Below are 19903 nucleotides of genomic sequence, written 5' to 3'. Positions count from 1 at the left end.
TACAACACCCTGGGGTTATTAACGGGCACAGAGTACAAGAGCCAGGAAGCTCTGTTAAACTGGTATCAAACACCAGTTCAACCTCAACTAGAGTATTGTGGCCAGTTCTGGTAACTACACTACAGGAAGGGTGTGGAGGAATTGTAGAGAGAGAGAGAGAGATACAGAGAAAGAGGGAGATACAGAGAGAGAGGGAGAGACAGAGACAGTGGGGGAGACAGAGAGAGAGAGAGAGATACAGAGAAAGAGGGAGATACAGAGAGAGAGGGAGAGACAGAGAGAGGGGGGGAGACAGAGAGAGGGGGGCAGACAGAGAGAGAGAGAGAGAGAGAGAGAGATATACAGGGCGCAATTCTCCGCTCCCCATGCTGGGTGGGAGAATCACGGGAGGGCCAGGCGACTCACGACATGCCCCCTTGGCGCCCCCTGCGATTCTCCCACTCCCCGCTCGGAAGAATCGCCGCTCACCGTTTTTCACGGCGACTGGCGGTTCTCCGGCCTGTATGGGCCGAGCGGCCTGCCGTTCCCGACCAGTTCACGATGGCGGCAACCACACCTGGTCGCTGCCGTCGTGAACATGGGCGCCAAATGCTCGTTTGTGGCTTGTGGGGGGCGGAGAGGGGAGTGAGCACCACGGCCGTGCTCGGGAGGGTACTGGCCTGCGATCGGTGCCCACCGATCGTCGGGCCAGCGTCTCAAAGGGACGCACTCTTTCCCCTCCGCCGCCCCGCAAGATCAAGCCGCCACGTCTTGCGGGGCAGCGGAGAGGAAGACGGCAACTGCGCATGCGTGGGTTGGAGCCGTCAGCCGTCGTGACGTTAGCCGCGCATGCGCAGGTTGGAGCCGGCCAACCTGCGCATGCGCGGCTGATGTCACATAGGCGCCGCCGTCGCGTCATTCTCGGCGCGCCGCCTTGACGCCAACGACAAGGCTCAGCGGCCGAGAGTTACGGAGCGCCGCTCCTAGCCCCCCTGGTGGGGGTGAATAAGGTGCGAGGAGCGGCCTCCGAGGCCGTCGTGAAACTCGGCCAAGTTCACGACGGCCTTCCCGATTCATCGCAGGAGCGGAGCATTCAGCCCTCAGAGAGAGAGGGAGAGACAGAAAGAGAGGGAGATACATAGAGAGAGGGGGAGACAGAGAGAGAGGGAGATACAGAAAGAGAGGGATAGAGAGACAGAGTGATAGGGAGAGACAGAGAGCAGGAGAGGGAGTGACAGAGAGGAATAAAGAGACAGAGGCAGAGAGAGACAGAGAGTCAAAGAGAGAGACAGAGAGGGAGAGACAGACAGAGAGAGAGACAGTGAGAGAGGCAGAGAGATAGAGAAAGTGACAAAGAGAGAGACAGAGAAAGAAACAATGATACAAAGAGAGAGACAAAGAGAGAGACAGGCAGAGGATCAGAGACAGACAGAGAGAGAGAGAAAGAGAGAGTGACAGAGAGAAAGAGAGAGAGTGAGAGAGACAGACAGACAGACAGAGAGAGAGAGAGGCATAGAGAGACAGAAACAGAGAAAGAGACAAACAGAAAAACAAAGACAGAGAGAGAGAGAGTGTGCGGGGACAAGATTGCCGAGAACGTTTCCGGGGATGAGGGATTTCAGTGACAGGGAGAGATCGAAGAAGTTGGTGTGGTAAACCACTGTTAGTGTATTATATGTATTGTGGTAAACTGTTACTGTACTACATGTATTGTGGTAAACCACTGCCCGATGGCTCCGCCTGTGGCTCCTCCCTCGGGCTCGGTATAAAGGTGGCCGACTTCCGAGCCTGCCCCAGTTCGGGATCAGAGGCCAGGAGGCTTTCTGTTAGCTTATTAAAGCCACAGTTTTGTTCACTACTCACCTTGTGTCAATTGATAGCACATCAATTTAATAAGCTAAACTTTTAAGATGAATTCATCGCTCTAGCCTGTTTGCCTGGAGCTGGACCCACAAGCAGCCGACGCCACTACAACATTCGAGCACTGGCTAAGCTGCTTCGAAGCTTACCTCGGATCCTCCACCGACGACGTCACCGACCTCCAAAAGCTTCAAATACTCAACGCATGGGTGAGCCCGCAAGTTTTCCTTCTTATCAGAGACGCCGCCTCGTATACGGAGGCGATAATGCTGCTGAAGAGATAGTACGTAAAGGCAGTAAACGAGGTGTACACCAGGCACCTTCTTGCCACGAGGTGACAGCACCCCGGAGAATCACAAGCCGAATTCCTGCGTGCCTTGCGGGTACTCGGCTGGATCTGTGCTTGCCAGGCGGTATCGGCTACCCAACACATGGAGCTGTTGATCAGGGACGCCTGTGTCGAAGGCATTAAATCCAATTACATCCGCCAGCGTTTGCTGGAAGGGGGGTACCCTCGGCCTCCCGGAGACCGTGCAGCTCTCAAACTCGCTGGAAGTGGCTTTCCAGAACATGGAGGCCGACACCTCCGACCACGTGGCACCCTCGTGGACGTTGTGGGGGCCGCCATCACCCGGCTCGAGTGCGGTGCAAGCCTTTGCCGCGCAGCAGCCCGCCAAAGCCAGAATCCCGAAATGCTAGTTTTGCGGCCAGGGTAAGCACCCCAGACAACGCTGCCCTGCACGGAACGCGACTTGCAACGGGTGTGGGAGGAAGGGCCACTTTGCCAAAGTCTGCCAGGCCCGACCTGTCCCTAAAGTTCCTAGGCCCAGCAGCGCTACCTGTTGCCTGTTGGGGCTGCCCCTATCTTCCACGCCTCCCGCCATGTGCGACCCGTGGGGACTGCCACCTTCGCTGCCACCCGCCTTGTGCGACCCATGGGCACCGCCATCTTCGCTACCACCCGCCATGTGCGACCCGTGGGCCCCGCCATCTTCGACGCCAACTTTGATTCCACCCCCCACGCGCGACCCATGGGGGCCACCATCTTTGACGCCCCCTTCAATGCCACCCGCCACGCTCGACCCATGGGGGCTGCCATCTTGGAACCGCTCCGCCGCATCCCGGGACCCCTGCTCACTCGGTCGTACGCTGGCCACCGCTACCTCCGACTGGCCCACCCACCGCCTTCCGAAGCTCGCCTCCATCACACTCGACCAGTCTCGACCTCATCAGCTCACAAAATACACGATGACCGTCCGGATCAACGGGCACGAGACGGCCTGCCTCTTCGACTCCGGGAACACAGACAGCTTTATCCACCCAGAGACAGTAAAGCGCTGCTCCCTCCCAATTGTACCTGCAACCCAGAAAATTTCCCTGGCTTCCAGATCACATTCCGTAGAAATTCGGGGGTACTGTGTTGCGACCCTCTCGGTACAAGGCATAGAGTACACCAACTTTAAGCTCTACGTCCTCCCCCATCTCTGCACTGCCCTATTACTGGGGCTCGACTTTCAGTGCCACCTTAAAGTTCGGTGGACCCCCCCCCCCCCCCCCCCCCCCCCTCACCGTCTGTAGCCTCGCGACCCTTAAGGTCGCCCCACCGTCGCTCTTCGCTAACCTCACCCTGGACTGTAAGCCCATCGCCACTAGGAGCAGGCGATACAGTGCCCGTGACAGGGCCTTTATCAGGCCGGAGGTCCAGCGATTCCTACGAGAGGGGATCGTTGAGGCTAATACCAGCCCCTGGAGAGCCCAAGTGATGGTCGTCAAGACTGGGGAGAAGCACCAGATGGTCATCGACTACAGTCGGACGATCAACCGGTACACCCAGCTCGATGCGTACCCCCCCCCCCGCATATCTGACACTGTCAATCAGATTGAGCAGTATCGAGTCTTTTCCACAGTTGACTTGAAGTCCGCGTACCACCAGCTCCCTATCTGCCTGGAGGACAGCCAATACATTGCCTTCGAGGCAGATGGCCGCCTCTACTACTTCCTCAGGGTTCCCTTCGGTGTCACCAATGAGGTCTCGGTCTTCCAGCTAGAAATGGACCGAATGTTGAGGAGGCATTACCTGGCTGGCAGGCGATTCACTCTCCTCACTGACCAACGGTCGGTTGCCTTCATTGCCTTCTTACACAGCGGGTCAAGAACAAGAACGACAAGATTCTGAGGTGGAGGATCGAACTCTCCACCTACAACTACGATATCTTGTACCGACCTAGGAAGCTCAATGAGCCCCCAGATGCCCTATCCCGCGGTACATGTGCCAGCGCACAAGTAGACCGACTTAAAGGCCCTTCACAATGACCTCTGTCACCCGGGGGTCACCCTTTTTTTCATTTTATCAAGGCTCGCAACCTGCCTTACTCCATCGAGGAGGTCAGGACCGTGACCAGGGACTGCCAGGTCTGGGCGGAGTGCAAACCGCACTTCTATCGGCCAGACAGAGCACACCTGGTAAAGGCCTCTCGCCCCTTTGATCGCCTCAGCATCAACTTCAAAGGGCCCCTCCCCTCCACTGATTGTAACGTGTACTTCCTCAACGTTGTTGACAAGCACTCACGATTCCCCTTTGCCATCCCGTGCCCTGACATGACCTCTTCCACCGTCCTTCTGGCCCTACGGTCTAGAAGTCTCCCGCTGGTAGGAAGTCCTTCCCGATGCGCTCCACTCCATCCGGTTGCTCCTGTGCACTGCTACCAATGAGACCCCTCACGAACGTATGTTTGCCTTCCCCAGGAAGTCCACCTCCGAGGTCTCGCTCCCGTCCTGGCTGACAGTCCCAGGGCCCGTCCTCTTCCGGAACCATGCGAGGAGTCATAAATCAGCTCCCCTCGTTGAGAAGGTCCTGCTCCTCCATGCCAACCCACAATATGCTGACGTGGCACATCACGACAGGCGGCAGGACACAGTCTCCCTCTGGGATTTGGCACCTGCAGGTTCCCCAGCGGAGTGGAGGACCGTCACCTCCACACCCGACGATACACCTTCTCCCTCCATCACTACCCGACTACTTCGAGATTTGGCACCCGCAGGCCCACCGGCGACCATCACCACCACCCCCTACACCGCCACCCCCGCCACAGACTCAACTACTGGGTGAAGAAGAGGACAATACGCTCCCGGACGCGCAGGGCTCGACACCAGTGCACACACCTCAGCCGGGACTGAGGCGATCACGGCGGAAGGTCAAAGCCCCCGACAGACTCGACCTATAAGTCCACTTCACCCCCGCTGGACTCTTTTTTGACAGGGGGTGAATGTGGTAAACCACTGTTAGTATATTATATGTATTGTGGTAAACTGTTACTGTACTACATGTATTGTGGTAAACCCACTGCCTGATGGCTCCGCCTGTGACTCCTCCCCTCAGGCTCGGTATAAAGGTGGCCGACTTCCGGCCCTGCCCCAGTTTGGGATCAGTGGCTTCCTGTTTAGCTTAATAAAGCCACAGTTTTGTTCACCTCTCGTCTTGTGTTAATTGATGGCACATAAGTGGGGGATTGTTCTCCTTGGAGAAGGTTGAGAGGAGATTTGGGTTGAGGTCCAAAGTCAGGAGGGGGTCCTGAAGTGATTAAACCGTTCCTATTGGTCTGAGGATGGAGAAGCAGAGGGAGGGGGACACAGATTGAAGATGATCGGTGAGAGAAGCGAGGGAGACACGAGGAGAAACAGTTTCACACAGCGAGTGGTGAGGGTCTGGCACACACTGTCCCAGAGTGTGGTGGAGGCAGCTTCGAGCGAGGAATTCAAGAGGCAATCGGATTGTTATCGGAGAAGGGAGAATGTGCAGGGTCACGGGGAGAAGGCTGGGAGGGGGAAGGGGGGTGGAGGATGGTATTGATGAATTGCTTATTTGACACATGAGTGAATGGCACTTTAACCATTCTGAGCGTCTTTGCACTGACCAGCCATATTCTGATAGATTAACAAATCTTTGCCTGGGATTCAAGGAAGAATCCTAGATGAAAGGCTGCGAGGTTTGAAGCCCATGTGAGAGGTTGTGTGGTTTGAAGCCTAGGCGAGAAGCTGAGGAGTTTGAGGCCTAGGTGAGAGGTTGCGTGGTTTGAAGCCTAGGTGAGAAGCTGAGCAGTTTGAGACCGAGGTGAGAGGTTGCATGGTTTGAGGCCTAGGTGAGAAGCTGAGGAGTTTGAGACTGAGGTGAGAGGTTGCGTGGTTTGAGGCCAAGGTGAGAAGCTGAGGAGTTTGAGGCCTAAGTGAGCGGTTGCGTGGTTTGAGGCCAAGGCGAGAAGCTGAGGAGTTTGAGGCCGAGGTGAGAGGTTGCGTGGTTTGAGGCCAAGGCGAGAAGCTGAGGAGTTTGAGGCCGAGGTGAGAGGTTGCGTGGTTTGAGGCCAAGGCGAGAAGCTGAGGAGTTTGAGGCCGAGGTGAGAGGTTGCGTGGTTTGAGGCCTAGGTGAGAAGCTGAGGAGTTTGAGGCTGAGGTGAGAGGTTGCGTGGTTTGAGGCCAAGGCGAGAAGCTGAGGAGTTTGAGGCCGAGGTGAGAGGTTGCGTGGTTTGAGGCCTAGGCGAGAAGCTGAGGAGTTTGAGGCCGAGGTGAGAGGTTGCGTGGTTTGAGGCCTAGGCGAGAAGCTGAGGAGTTTGAGGCCGAGGTGAGAGGTTGCGTGGTTTGAGGCCTAGGTGAGAAGCTGAGGAGTTTGAGGCTGAGGTGAGAGGTTGCGTGGTTTGAGGCCAAGGCGAGAAGCTGAGGAGTTTGAGGCCGAGGTGAGAGGTTGCGTGGTTTGAGGCCTAGGCGAGAAGCTGAGGAGTTTGAGGCCGAGGTGAGAGGTTGCGTGGTTTGAGGCCTAGGCGAGAAGCTGAGGAGTTTGAGGCTGAGGTGAGAGGCTGTAGAATTTAGAGCCTCGGTGAGCGGCTGTGGGGTTTGAATGTCATGTGAGAGTACCTTTAAGAAATACATGTTTAAGCAATGTACCTTTAAGAAATGAGGTAGCTAATATTACTGAAGCGATGTCAGAGGGGGGAGCTGAGCTGAGCTCACTTCTGCTTTTTGGGCGTTTTAGTTTCAGTTTTGAGAAAAAGAGCTTGGATGTGTCTGTGTTTGCAGTGAGCTGGATCTGCTGTGATCTCTGCCATGAAAGACTATCTCTGAATCATTTGGGTGGTTTAAACTAATAATAGTAATATCGTTAACCTGATGTGTTTCTGTTTAAAGGTGTTAAGTCTTTTGGAGGTTTGAAGGAACATTTTGAGGGATTATTTAGTGTTGTATTATTTTAGGGGTTATCTTTGAAGTAAGGGGCGTTAAGGGATCCAATGTTTATTTGAAAAGGTTAAGTTGAATTCATGGAATAAACATTGTTGTGTGTTTAAAAACCCACGTGTCCATTCTTGTAATACCACACCTGGAGACCAAGCCGTGTGCTTCAAAAGCAACAATACATTAAAGGGAGAGGTTGGTTGAACTCCATGATACATTTTGGGGTTCTGAAAACACCGCTCCCATAAAAATTGGGGGCTCGAGGGGGATAACAATCTATCTATTGGATTGGCTTTTTGTGAACTTAAAGACAGTGAAGGATTGTTGCTTTTCCGGTGTGGTATTTTAGTTTAAGTGGGGAGAGTGTTGTGAACAATGGCTCTTTCAGAGGCTCAGAAGTTTTTGGGGGTGGAGAATGTCACACATAGTACCTTACGGACAGAGACGAAAAACAGACTGTTAGATTTGGCAAAAACATTGCAGTTAACATTACCTGACAAAATGTGAAAAGGTGAGGTAATTATGGCGGTGGTTAAGCATTTAAAGTTGCCTGAGATAGAGTCTGACTCATTGGAAATGGCAAAAATTCAGTTGCAAATTAAACAAATGGAACATGAGAAAGAGTTAAAGCGGCTTGAATACGAAAGAGAGGAAAAAGAAAGAGAGAGGGGAAAAAGAAAAGGAGACAGAAGAAAGGAGAAAAGAAAGAATAGCCCTAGCAGAACAAAAAGGAAAAGAAAGGGAGATACAGATCAGGGAAAAAGATAAAGAGAGGGAGTTTGAACTTCAGAAAATGGCCATGAAACATGACAGTCAGTTAAAATTGGCAGACAGAAAGGGAAACGTACAGTTAGACGTTAGTGATGAGGATAGTGAGAAGGAGTGTCATGGTCGAAGGCTTGGTGGGAATCTATTTAAATATGTCCAAGCATTGCCAAAGTTTGACGAGAAGGAAGTGGAAGCCATTTTCATTTCATTTGAGAAGGTAGCTAAACAAATGAAATGCCTAGATTTGAGGCTGCAGTGTGTGAGGCCCAGTGAGAGGCTGTGGAGCTTGTAGCCGAGGTGAGAGGCTGCAGTCTCTGACGCCCACGCGAGAGGCTGCAGTCTCTGACGCCCACGCGAGAGGCTGCAGTCTTTGAGGCCTAACTGCGAGGCTTTGGTGTTTGAGGTCTATCGGCTTTCAATGGCTGGACGTCGGATGGAGGAGCAGGTGTTGGGGGGACGGCTGTCACGGTCCCAGCTGACATTACCATTGGACAAGTCAGATCTCAGTATGGAACCTGGTTTGATAGATCCTAACTTTAATTAATCGTTTCAAAACATGGAGAGCTACTACTGAACAGAGTCAAAGGAGTCAGCTGATGAACTTTTAACAAAAGATTAAAAGATTTATCAACAAGAAAAGATTAACTATAATATACTATTCCTTCACCCCAACTTTATAGATATATTCAAATTCGTAAGGATGTTCTGAATTAAGTTACAAAACCTACCTAATACTTCAATGATCTCAGTAAGTACACAGGAAGCCAACAGGCAAAATGTGGTCAGATGCCGCAAACTCTCAAACTGACAGATTCTGCCTGACACCTTCTGAGGATTTCTCATCAATTCCCGCTCCCACCCCCCCCCCCCCCCTTCCCCGTCCATACACGTGCCACACTGGGGAGCCACTGGTCTGACTGGAACTCTGGCCACGACCCCCGCCGCCCCCCCCCCCCCCCCCCTCTGGGCCATGCCAAATGAACGTCACTGCTTCTCAGGCCTGTAGTAAGGAGTTACACACATTTGGCTATTCCATTAGGTCCTCTGGCACACATTTTTCCTGCTCTGTGGCCTTGTCTTTCAATTTGAAGCCTCTGCTCCTCGCTCTTCACTGAAGAGAAACCTTTCCCAACTCCCCCCACACACTCATGTTCCTTCCATTTGACAAAAAGGTCGACCTGGAACATCCTTCTACTCGTCCCCTTGCTTTTGAGGAACCCCATTCTTTAATTTGGGACTTACTCTCTGCCCTGTCTCCATGTCCCTGCGTTTTCTGTGAACTGATGTTTCCACCTGGGCCATTCGCTTGCAACCTGTGGTGAACCACTGTTACTGTATTGTATATATTGGGGTACCCACTGTTACTGTATTGTATATATTGGGGTACCCACTGTTACTGTATTGTATATATTGGGGTACCCACTGTTACTGTATTGTATATATTGGGGTACCCACTGTTACTGTATTGTATATATTGGGGTACCCACTGTTCCTGAATTGTATATATTGGGGTACCCACTGTTACTGTATTGTATATATTGGGGTACCCACTGTTACTGTATTGTGTATATTGGGGTACCCACAGTTACTGTATTGTACATATTGTGGTACACACTGTTACTGTATTGTATATATTGGGGTAACCCACTGTTACTGTATTGTATATATTGGGGTACTCACTGTTACTGTATTGTATATATTGGGGTACCCACTGTTACTGTATTGTATATATTACGGTACCCACTGTTGCTGTATTGTATATATTGGAGTACCCACTGTTACTGTATTGTATATATTGGGGTACCCACTGTTCCTGTATTGTATATATTGGGGTATCCACTGTTACTGTATTGTATATATTGGGGTACCCACTGTTACTGTATTGTAGATATTGGGGTGCCCACTGTTGCTGTATTGTATATATTGGGGTGCCCACTGTTACTGTATTGTATATATTGGGGTGCCCACTGTTACTGTATTGTATATATTGGGGTACCCACTGTTACTGTATTGTATATATTGGGGTGCCCACTGTTACTGTATTGTATATATTGGGGTACCCACTGTTACTGTATTGTATATATTGGGGTACCCACTGTTACTGTATTGTATATATTGGGGTACCCACTGTTACTGTATTGTATATATTGGGGTACCCACTGTTACTGTATTGTATATATTGGGGTGCCCACTGTTACTGTATTGTATATATTGGGGTACCCACTGTTACTGTATTGTATATATTGGGGTGCCCACTGTTACTGTATTGTATATATTGGGGTACCCACTGTTACTGTATTGTATATATTGGGGTACCCACTGTTACTGTATTGTATATATTGGGGTACCCACTGTTACTGTATTGTATATATTGGGGTAGCCCACTGTTACTGTATTGTATATATTGGGGTACCCACTGTTACTGTATTGTATATATTGGGGTGCCCACTGTTACTGTATTGTATATATTGGGGTACCCACTGTTACTGTATTGTATATATTGGGGTACCCACTGTTACTGTATTGTATATATTGGGGTACCCACTGTTACTGTATTGTATATATTGGGGTACCCACTGTTACTGTATTGTATATATTGGGGTTACCCACTGTTACTGTATTGTATATATTGGGGTACCCACTGTTACTGTATTGTATATATTGGGATACCCACTGTTACTGTATTTTATATATTGGGGTAACCACTGTTACTGTATTGTATATATTGGGGTACCCACTGTTACTGTATTGTATATATTGGGGTTACCCACTGTTACTGTATTGTACATATTGGGGTACCCAATGTTACTGTATTGTATATATTGGGGTACTCACTGTTACTGTATTGTATATAATGGGGTACCCACTGTTACTGTATTGTATATATTGGGGTACCCACTGTTACTGTATTGTATATAATGGGGTACCCACTGTTACTGTATTGTATATATTGGGGTACCCACTGTTACTGTATTGTATATATTGGGGTACCCACTGTTACTGTATTGTATATATTGGGGTACCCACTGTTACTGTATTGTATATATTGGGGTACCCACTGCTACTGTATTGTATATATTGGGGTACCCACTGTTACTGTATTGTATATAATGGGGTACCCACTGTTACTGTATTGTATATATTGGGGTACCCACTGTTACTGTATTGTATATATTGGGGTACCCACTGTATTGTATATATTGGGGTACCCACTGTTACTGTATTGTATATATTGGGGTACCCACTGTTACTGTATTGTATATATTGGGGTAACCCACTGTTACTATTGTATATATTGGGGTAACCCACTGTTACTGTATTGTATATATTGGGGTACCCACTTTTACTGTATTGTATATATTGGGGTACCCACTGTTACTGTATTGTATATATTGGGGTACCCACTGTTACTGTATTGTATATATTGGGGTACCCACTTTTACTGTATTGTATATATTGGGGTACCCACTGTTACTGTATTGTATATATTGGGGTGCCCACTGTTACTGTATTGTATATATTGGGGTACCCACTGTTACTGTATTGTATATATTGGGGTACCCACTGTTACTGTATTGTATATATTGGGGTGCCCACTGTTACTGTATTGTATATATTGGGGTACCCACTGTTACTGTATTGTATATATTGGGGTACCCACTGTTACTGTATTGTACATATTGGGGTACCCACTGTTACTGTATTGTATATATTGGGGTACCCACTGTTACTGTATTGTATATATTGGGGTAACCCACTGTTACTGTATTGTATATATTGGGGTGCCCACTGTTACTGTATTGTATATATTGGGGTACCCACTGTTACTGTATTGTATATATTGGGGTACCCACTGTTACTATATTGTATATATTGGGGTAACCCACTGTTACTGTATTGTATATATTGGGGTAACCCACTGTTACAGTATTGTATATATTGGGGTAACCCACTGTTACTGTATTGTATATATTGGGGTACCCAGTGTTACTGTTTTGTATATATTGGGGTACCCACTGTTACTGTATTGTATATATTGGGGTACCCACTGTTACTGTATTGTATATATTGGGGTAACCCAATGTTACTGTATTGTATATATTGGGGTACCCACTGTTACTGTATTGTATATATTGGGGTACCCACTGTTACTGTATTGTATATATTGGGGTACCCACTGTTACTGTATTGTATATATTGGGGTGCCCACTGTTACTGTATTGTATATATTGGGGTACCCACTGTTACTGTATTGTATATATTGGGGTGCCCACTGTTACTGTATTGTATATATTGGGGTAACCCACTGTTACTGTATTGTATATATTGGGGTACCCACTGTTACTGTATTGTATATATTGGGGTACGCACTGTTACTGTATTGTATATATTGGGGTAACCACTGTTACTGTATTGTATATATTGGGGTACCCACTGTTACTGTATTGTATATATTGGGGTACCCACTGTTACTGTATTGTATATATTGGGGTGCCCACTGTTACTGTATTGTATATATTGGGGTACCCACTGTTACTGTATTGTATATATTGGAGTACCCACTGTTACTGTATTGTATATATTGGGGTGCCCACTGTTACTGTATTGTATATATTGGGGTAACCGCTGTTACTGTATTGTATATATTGGGGTACCCACTGTTACTGTATTGTATATATTGGGGTACGCACTGTTACTGTATTGTATATATTGGGGTAACCACTGTTACTGTATTGTATATATTGGGGTACCCACTGTTACTGTATTGTATATATTGGGGTACCCACTGTTACTGTATTGTATATATTGGGGTGCCCACTGTTACTGTATTGTATATATTGGGGTACCCACTGTTACTGTATTGTATATATTGGGGTGCCCACTGTTACTGTATTGTATATATTGGGGTAACCGCTGTTACTGTATTGTATATATTGGGGTGCCCACTGTTACTGTATTGTATATATTGGGGTAACCGCTGTTACTGTATTGTATATATTGGGGTACCCACTGTTACTGTATTGTATATATTGGGATACCACTTTTACTGTATTGTATATATTGGGGTGCCCACTGTTACTGTATTCAATATATTGGGGTGCCCACTGTTACCGTATTGTATATATTGGGGTAACCCACTGTTACCGTATTGTATATATTGGGGTAACCCACTGTTACCGTATTGTATATATTGGGGTAACCCACTGTTACTGTATTGTATATATTGGGGTACCCACTGTTACTGTATTGTATATATTGGGGTACCCACTGTTACTGTGTTGTATATATTGGGGTGCCCACTGTTACTGTATTGTATATATTGGGGTACCCACTGTTACTGTATTGTATATATTGGGGTAACCGCTGTTACTGTATTGTATATATTGGGGTACCCACTGTTACTGTGTTGTATATATTGGGGTGCCCACTGTTACTGTATTGTATATATTGGGGTACCCACTGTTACTGTATTGTATATATTGGGGTACCCACTGTTACTGTATTGTATATATTGGGGTGCCCACTGTTACTGTATTGTATATATTGGGGTGCCCACTGTTACTGTATTGTATATATTGGGGTGCCCACTGTTACTGTATTGTATATATTGGGGTGCCCACTGTTACTGTATTGTATATATTGGGGTGCCCACTGTTACTGTATTGTATATATTGGGGTACCCACTGTTACTGTATAGTATATATTGGGGTACCCACTGTTACTGTATTGTATACATTGGGGTACCCACCGTTACTGTATTGTATATATTGGGGTTCCCACTGTTACTGTATTGTATATATTGGGGTACCCCACTGTTACTGTATTGTATATATTGGGGTACCCACTGTTACTGTATTGTATATATTGGGGTACCCACTGTTACTGTATTGTATATATTGGGGTACCCACTGTTACTGTATTGTATATATTGGGGTACCCACTGTTACTGTATTGTATATATTGGGGTACCCACTGTTACTGTATTGTATATATTGGGGTACCCACTGTTCCTGTATTGTATATATTGGGGTGCCCACTGTTACTGTATTGTATATATTGGGGTACCCACTGTTACTGTATTGTATGGGGTAACCCACTGTTACTGTATTGTATATATTGGGGTACCCACTGTTACTGTATTGTATATATTGGGGTAACCCACTGTTACTGTATTGTATATATTGGGGTACCCACTGTTACTGTATTGTATATATTGGGGTAACCCACTGTTACTGTATTGTATATATTGGGGTGCCCACTGTTACTGTATTGTATATATTGGGGTAGCCCACTGTTACTGTATTGTATATATTGGGGTACCCACTGTTACCGTATTGTATATATTGGGTTAACCGTTGTTACTGTATTGTATATATTGGGTTAACCGTTGTTACTGTATTGTATATATTGGGGTGCCCACTGTTACTGTATTGTATATATCGGGGTACCCACTGTTACTGTATTGTATATATTGGGGTACCCACTGTTCCTGTATTGTATATATTGGGGTACCCACTGTTGCTGTATTGTATATATTGGGGTAACCACTATTGCTGTATTGTATATATTGGAGTACCCACTGTTACTGTATTGTATATATTGGGGTACCCACTGTTACTGTATTGTATATATTGGGGTGCCCACTGTTACTGTATTGTATATATTGGGGTACCCACTGTTACTGTATTGTATATATTGGGGTACCCACTGTTACTGTATTGTATATATTGGGGTACCCACTGTTACTGTATTGTATATATTGGGGTGCCCACTGTTACTGTATTGTATATATTGGGGTACCCACTGTTACTGTATTGTATATATTGGGGTGCCCACTGTTACTGTATTGTATATATTGGGGTACCCACTGTTACTGTATTGTATATATTGGGGTACCCACTGTTGCTGTATTGTATATATTGGGGTAACCACTATTGCTGTATTGTATATATTGGAGTACCCACTGTTACTGTATTGTATATATTGGGGTACCCACTGTTACTGTATTGTATATATTGGGGTGCCCACTGTTACTGTATTGTATATATTGGGGTACCCACTGTTACTGTATTGTATATATTGGGGTACCCACTGTTGCTGTATTGTATATATTGGGGTACCCACTGTTACTGTATTGTATATATTGGGGTTCCCACTGTTACTGTATTGTATATATTGGGGTACCCACTGTTACTGTATTGTATATATTGGGGTACCCACTGTTGCTGTATTGTATATATTGGGGTAACCACTATTGCTGTATTGTATATATTGGAGTACCCACTGTTACTGTATTGTATATATTGGGGTACCCACTGTTACTGTATTGTATATATTGGGGTGCCCACTGTTACTGTATTGTATATATTGGGGTACCCACTGTTACTGTATTGTATATATTGGGGTACCCACTGTTGCTGTATTGTATATATTGGAGTACGCACTGTTACTGTATTGTATATATTGGGGTACCCACTGTTACTGTATTGTATATATTGGGGTAACCCACTGTTACTGTATTGTATATATTGGGGTACCCACTGTTACTGTATTGTATATATTGGGGTACCCACTGTTACTGTATTGTATATATTGGGGTAACCACTGTTGCTGTATTGTATATATTGGGGTGCCCACTGTTACTGTATTGTATATATTGGGGTTACCCACTGTTACTGTATTGTATATATTGGGGTACACACTGTTACTGTATTGTATATATTGGGGTGCCCACTGTTACTGTATTGTATATATTGGGGGTACCCACTGTTACTGTATTGTATATATTGGGGTAACCCACTGTTACTGTATTGTATATATTGGGGTACCCACTGTTACTGTATTGTATATATTGGGGTACCCACTGTTACTGTAGTGTATATATTGGGGTACCCACTGTTACTGTATTGTATATATTGGGGTACCCACTGTTACTGTATTGTATATATTGGGGTACCCACTGTTACTGTATTGTATATATTGGGGTACCCACTGTTACTGTATTGTATATATTGGGGTGCCCACTGTTACTGTATTGTATATATTGGGGTTACCCACTGTTACTGTATTGTATATATTGGGGTACCCACTGTTACTGTATTGTATATATTGGGGTACCCACTGTTACTGTATTGTATATATTGGGGTACCCACTGTTACTGTATTGTATATATTGGGGTACCCAATGTTACTGTATTGTATATATTGGGGTACCCACTGTTACTGTATTGTATATATTGGGGTACCCACTGTTACTGTATATATTGGGGTACCCACTGTTACTGTATTGTATATATTGGGGTACCCACTGTTGCTGTATTGTATATATTGGGGTACTCACTGTTACTGTATTGTATATATTGGGGTACCCACTGTTACTGTATTGTATATATTGGGGTACCCAATGTTACTGTATTGTATATATTGTGGTACCCACTGTTACTGTATTGTATATATTGGGGTACCCACTGTTGCTGTATTGTATATATTGGGGTACTCACTGTTACAGTATTGTATATATTGGGGTACCCACTGTTACTGTATTGTATATATTGGGGTACCCAATGTTACTGTATTGTATATATTGTGGTACCCACTGTTACTGTATTGTATATATTGGGGTACCCACTGTTACTGTATTGTATATATTGGGGTACCCACTGTTACTGTATTGTATATATTGGGGTACCCACTGTTACTGTATTGTATATATTGGGGTAACCACTGTTGCTGTATTGTATATATTGGGGTACCCACTGTTACTGTATTGTATATATTGGGGTGCCCACTGTTACTGTATTGTATATATTGGGGTACCCACTGTTACTGTATTGTATATATTGGGGTACCCACTGTTACTGTATTGTATATATTGCGGTAATCACTGTTGCTGTATTGTATATATTGTTTGTTGTTTCTGCTGGCTCCGCCTGTGGCTCCGCCCCTCAGGCTCGGTATAAAGGTGGCTGACCCCTGGCTCTGCCCCAGTTCGGGATCAGTTGCCAGCAGATTCTCGTTTAGCTTATTAAAGCCACAGTTTTGTTCCGCAACTCATCTTTGTTATAATTGATGGCACATCACAACTGAACTGTAAATGAAAATAATAATTGCTACTTGTCACAAGTAGGCTTCAAATGAAGTTACTGTGAAAAGCCCCGAGGCGCCACATTCGGGGAGGCTTGTACGGGAATGGCCTGCCTTGGTCTGCTTTAAAAGCCAGCGATTTAGCCCTGTGCTAAACCAGTGATGTACCATCAATAACGACAGAAGATGAGTTGAAACTGTGGCTTTAATTAGCTTGAAGATACCTGCTGGCAGCCAGCCCCAGACTGAAGGCCGAAGGTTGACCACCTTTATACCTCAGGCTGAGGGGAGGAGTCACAGCCGGAGCCAGCAGGGACAAGCCCAGGTATGTTACATACAGCAGGTATAATACAATCCAGTGGTTTACTACAACCAGCTGCTTGGAGACTGCTTTGCTCTGTCTCTGTAGGCCCCCTGTTGCTAGCAACAGCATCATTCCCCTCCACTCCCCCCGTACTTTCAGGTTCGTAAAACCTCATTGAAATGCAGGCAACGTTTCAAATGAAATGAAAACTCAAGTTTCCTCAACATGCGACTACAGAAAGGTAAATTAATTCCTGTGCCAGTGAGTTTGCTCCAGTGGGTTGGAGAGGGGGATGGGGCGCCGGGGAGTGGGGAGGAGGACGGGGAAACAATGGGAATGAGACAGGAGGGCGCCGGAGTGATGAGTCACCGTGCTAGCAGATTGGCTAGTCAAGGGAGTCAGGTTGGGGGTGGGGGGGGAGGTCACAGCCAGTGGATGGCAGGGGTGGGGGTATCGGGGATGTTGTTAGGGGGGGGGAGTTGTTCTGCTGACGTGGGAGGGACTTGAAATAGGCACTGGAAAGGAGGTCGAGGGTGGAGGCAGCCAAAGGGCGGGCCAGGAATGGCGCGACGCACGGGCCAGGGGCCGGCCCGAGAAAGGCTATGGCTGACCGGCGTGGGGGGGGCTTGTGCCCCCCAACCGGGCTGATCACCTGGAACGTCAGGGGACTGAATGGGCCGGTTAAGAGGGCGCAGGTGTTCACGCACTTGCGGGCTCTGAGGGCGGACGTAATTATGTTGCAGGAGACACATCTGAAAGTGTCAGACCAGACCAGGCTAAGGAAGGGCTGGATTAGCCAGGTCTTCCACTCGGACTTGGGCTCGAAGTCCAGGGGGGTGGCAATCATGATCAACAAGCGGGTGCAATTTGAGGCGGAGGGCATATCCGCAGACAGGGGGGGCAGATACCTGATGGTAAGGGGCAGACTGGAGGGGAGAAGAGTGGTGCTGGTGAATATATATGCCCCGAACTGGGATGACGTGGACTTCATTAAAAGAGTGCTGGGGAAGATCCCGGACTTGGATTCTCGCAGGCTAATAATGGTGGGGGGAACTTTAACATGGTCCTTGACCCGGCTTTGGATCGGTCGTGTCCCAGAACGGGTAGACTCCCAGCAATGGCAAGGGAGCTGAAAGGGTTTATGGAGCAAATGGGGGCAGTGGACCCCTGGAGAGATAGACAGCCGACAGGAAGGGGCTACTCGTTCTACTCGCACGTCCATAAAGTATATTCTAGGATAGATTTCTTTGTACTAAGCAGGAATTGTATAGGGGAGGTAAAGAACACGGAATATTCGGTAATCACTATCTCGGACCATGCCCCGCACTGGGTAGACCTGCAGGTCGGAGGGGCGAATCTCCAACGCCCGCAGTGGAGGCTAGACGTGGGACTGCTGTCGGAGGAGTGGATCTGTGAGAGGCTTCGGAGGTGTATGCAAAATTACCTGCAGGTGAATGACACGGGGGAGGTCTCAGCGGCGACCCTGTGGGAGGCGCTAAAGGCAGTGGTGCGGGGGGAGCTGATTTCAATTGGGGCCCACAGAGCCAAGGCAGACCGGGCAGAGATGGATAGATTGATCAGGGAAATGGGTCGGATAGATGAAGAACACGCGGAGTCCCCGGGGGAGGTTTTACTCAGGGAGAGACAGGGAGAGTAGGGCCGTGGAACAGCTTAGGAAAGCGAGGGGAGTGGTGTACGAGCATGGGGAAAAGGCTAGCAGACTGTTAGCGCAGCAACTCAGGAGGAGGGAGGCGGCCAGGGAAATAGGTAGAGTGATGGATGGGGAGGGGCGCAAAGTGGAGGACCCGGCAGGATTGAATAAAGTATTCCGGGACTTCTATCGCAAGCTGTATACTTCGGAGCCGCCGGAAGAACCGGAGGGGATGAAAAGGTTTCTGGACGGGTTAACATTCCCAACAGTAGGTGGGGGGGGCGAGTGGATGAGCTGGGGGCCCCGATTAGAGTAGAGGAGGTATTGGGGGGCCTAAAGGCCATGCAGTCGGGGAAGTCCCCGGGGCCGGATGGATACCCAGTAGAGTTTTATAGGAAGTTCTCTGAGCTGGTGGGCCCGGTCCTGGCGGGGGTTTTCAATGAGGCAAGGGACAGACGGACCCTGCCGCCGACAATGTCGCAAGCCACTATATCACTGATATTGAAGCGGGGTAAAGACCCGGAGGTGTGCGGGTCCTACAGGCCAATCTCCCTGATTAATGTTGACGCCAAGCTCCTGGCAAAGGTACTGGCGGTTAGAATGGAGGACTGCGTACCAGAGGTGATTGGGGAGGACCAAACTGGGTTCGTGAAAGGTAGGCAGCTGGCGGCCAACCTGAGAAGATTACTTAATGTGATAATGATGCCCCCGGCGGGCAGGGAGGTGGAGGTAGTGGTGGCGATGGACGCCGAGAAGGCCTTTGACCGGGTGGAGTGGGACTATCTATGGGAGGTGCTCGGATGGTTTGGGTTCGGGGAGGGACTGGTGAATTGGATCAAATTATTATATCAGGCCCCAAAGGCCAGCGTCAGGACTAACAGAGAAGTGTCGGAGTACTTTAGGCTGTACCGAGGGACCAGACAGGGCTGCCCGCTCTCCCCGCTGCTGTTTGCGCTGGTCATAGAGCCGCTGGCGATCGCGCTGAGAGCCGCAGAGGGATGGAAGGGGATGGTGAGGGGCGGGGTTGAACATAGGGT

The 19903-nt window shown here is 47.8% G+C and overlaps 1 protein-coding gene across 1 annotated transcript in view; it reads right to left on the bottom strand.

The window, feature by feature from the left end:
- The window catches only part of LOC119955230 (sulfotransferase family cytosolic 1B member 1-like), a 39709-nt gene that overhangs the window by 17539 nt on the left and 2267 nt on the right, over nt 1–19903 (bottom strand). The window lies entirely within an intron of this gene.

Source organism: Scyliorhinus canicula, chromosome 20 (assembly GCF_902713615.1).
Source record: "Scyliorhinus canicula chromosome 20, sScyCan1.1, whole genome shotgun sequence".
NCBI lineage: Eukaryota > Metazoa > Chordata > Chondrichthyes > Carcharhiniformes > Scyliorhinidae > Scyliorhinus > Scyliorhinus canicula.
This window is presented reverse-complemented; position numbering and strand designations above follow the sequence as displayed.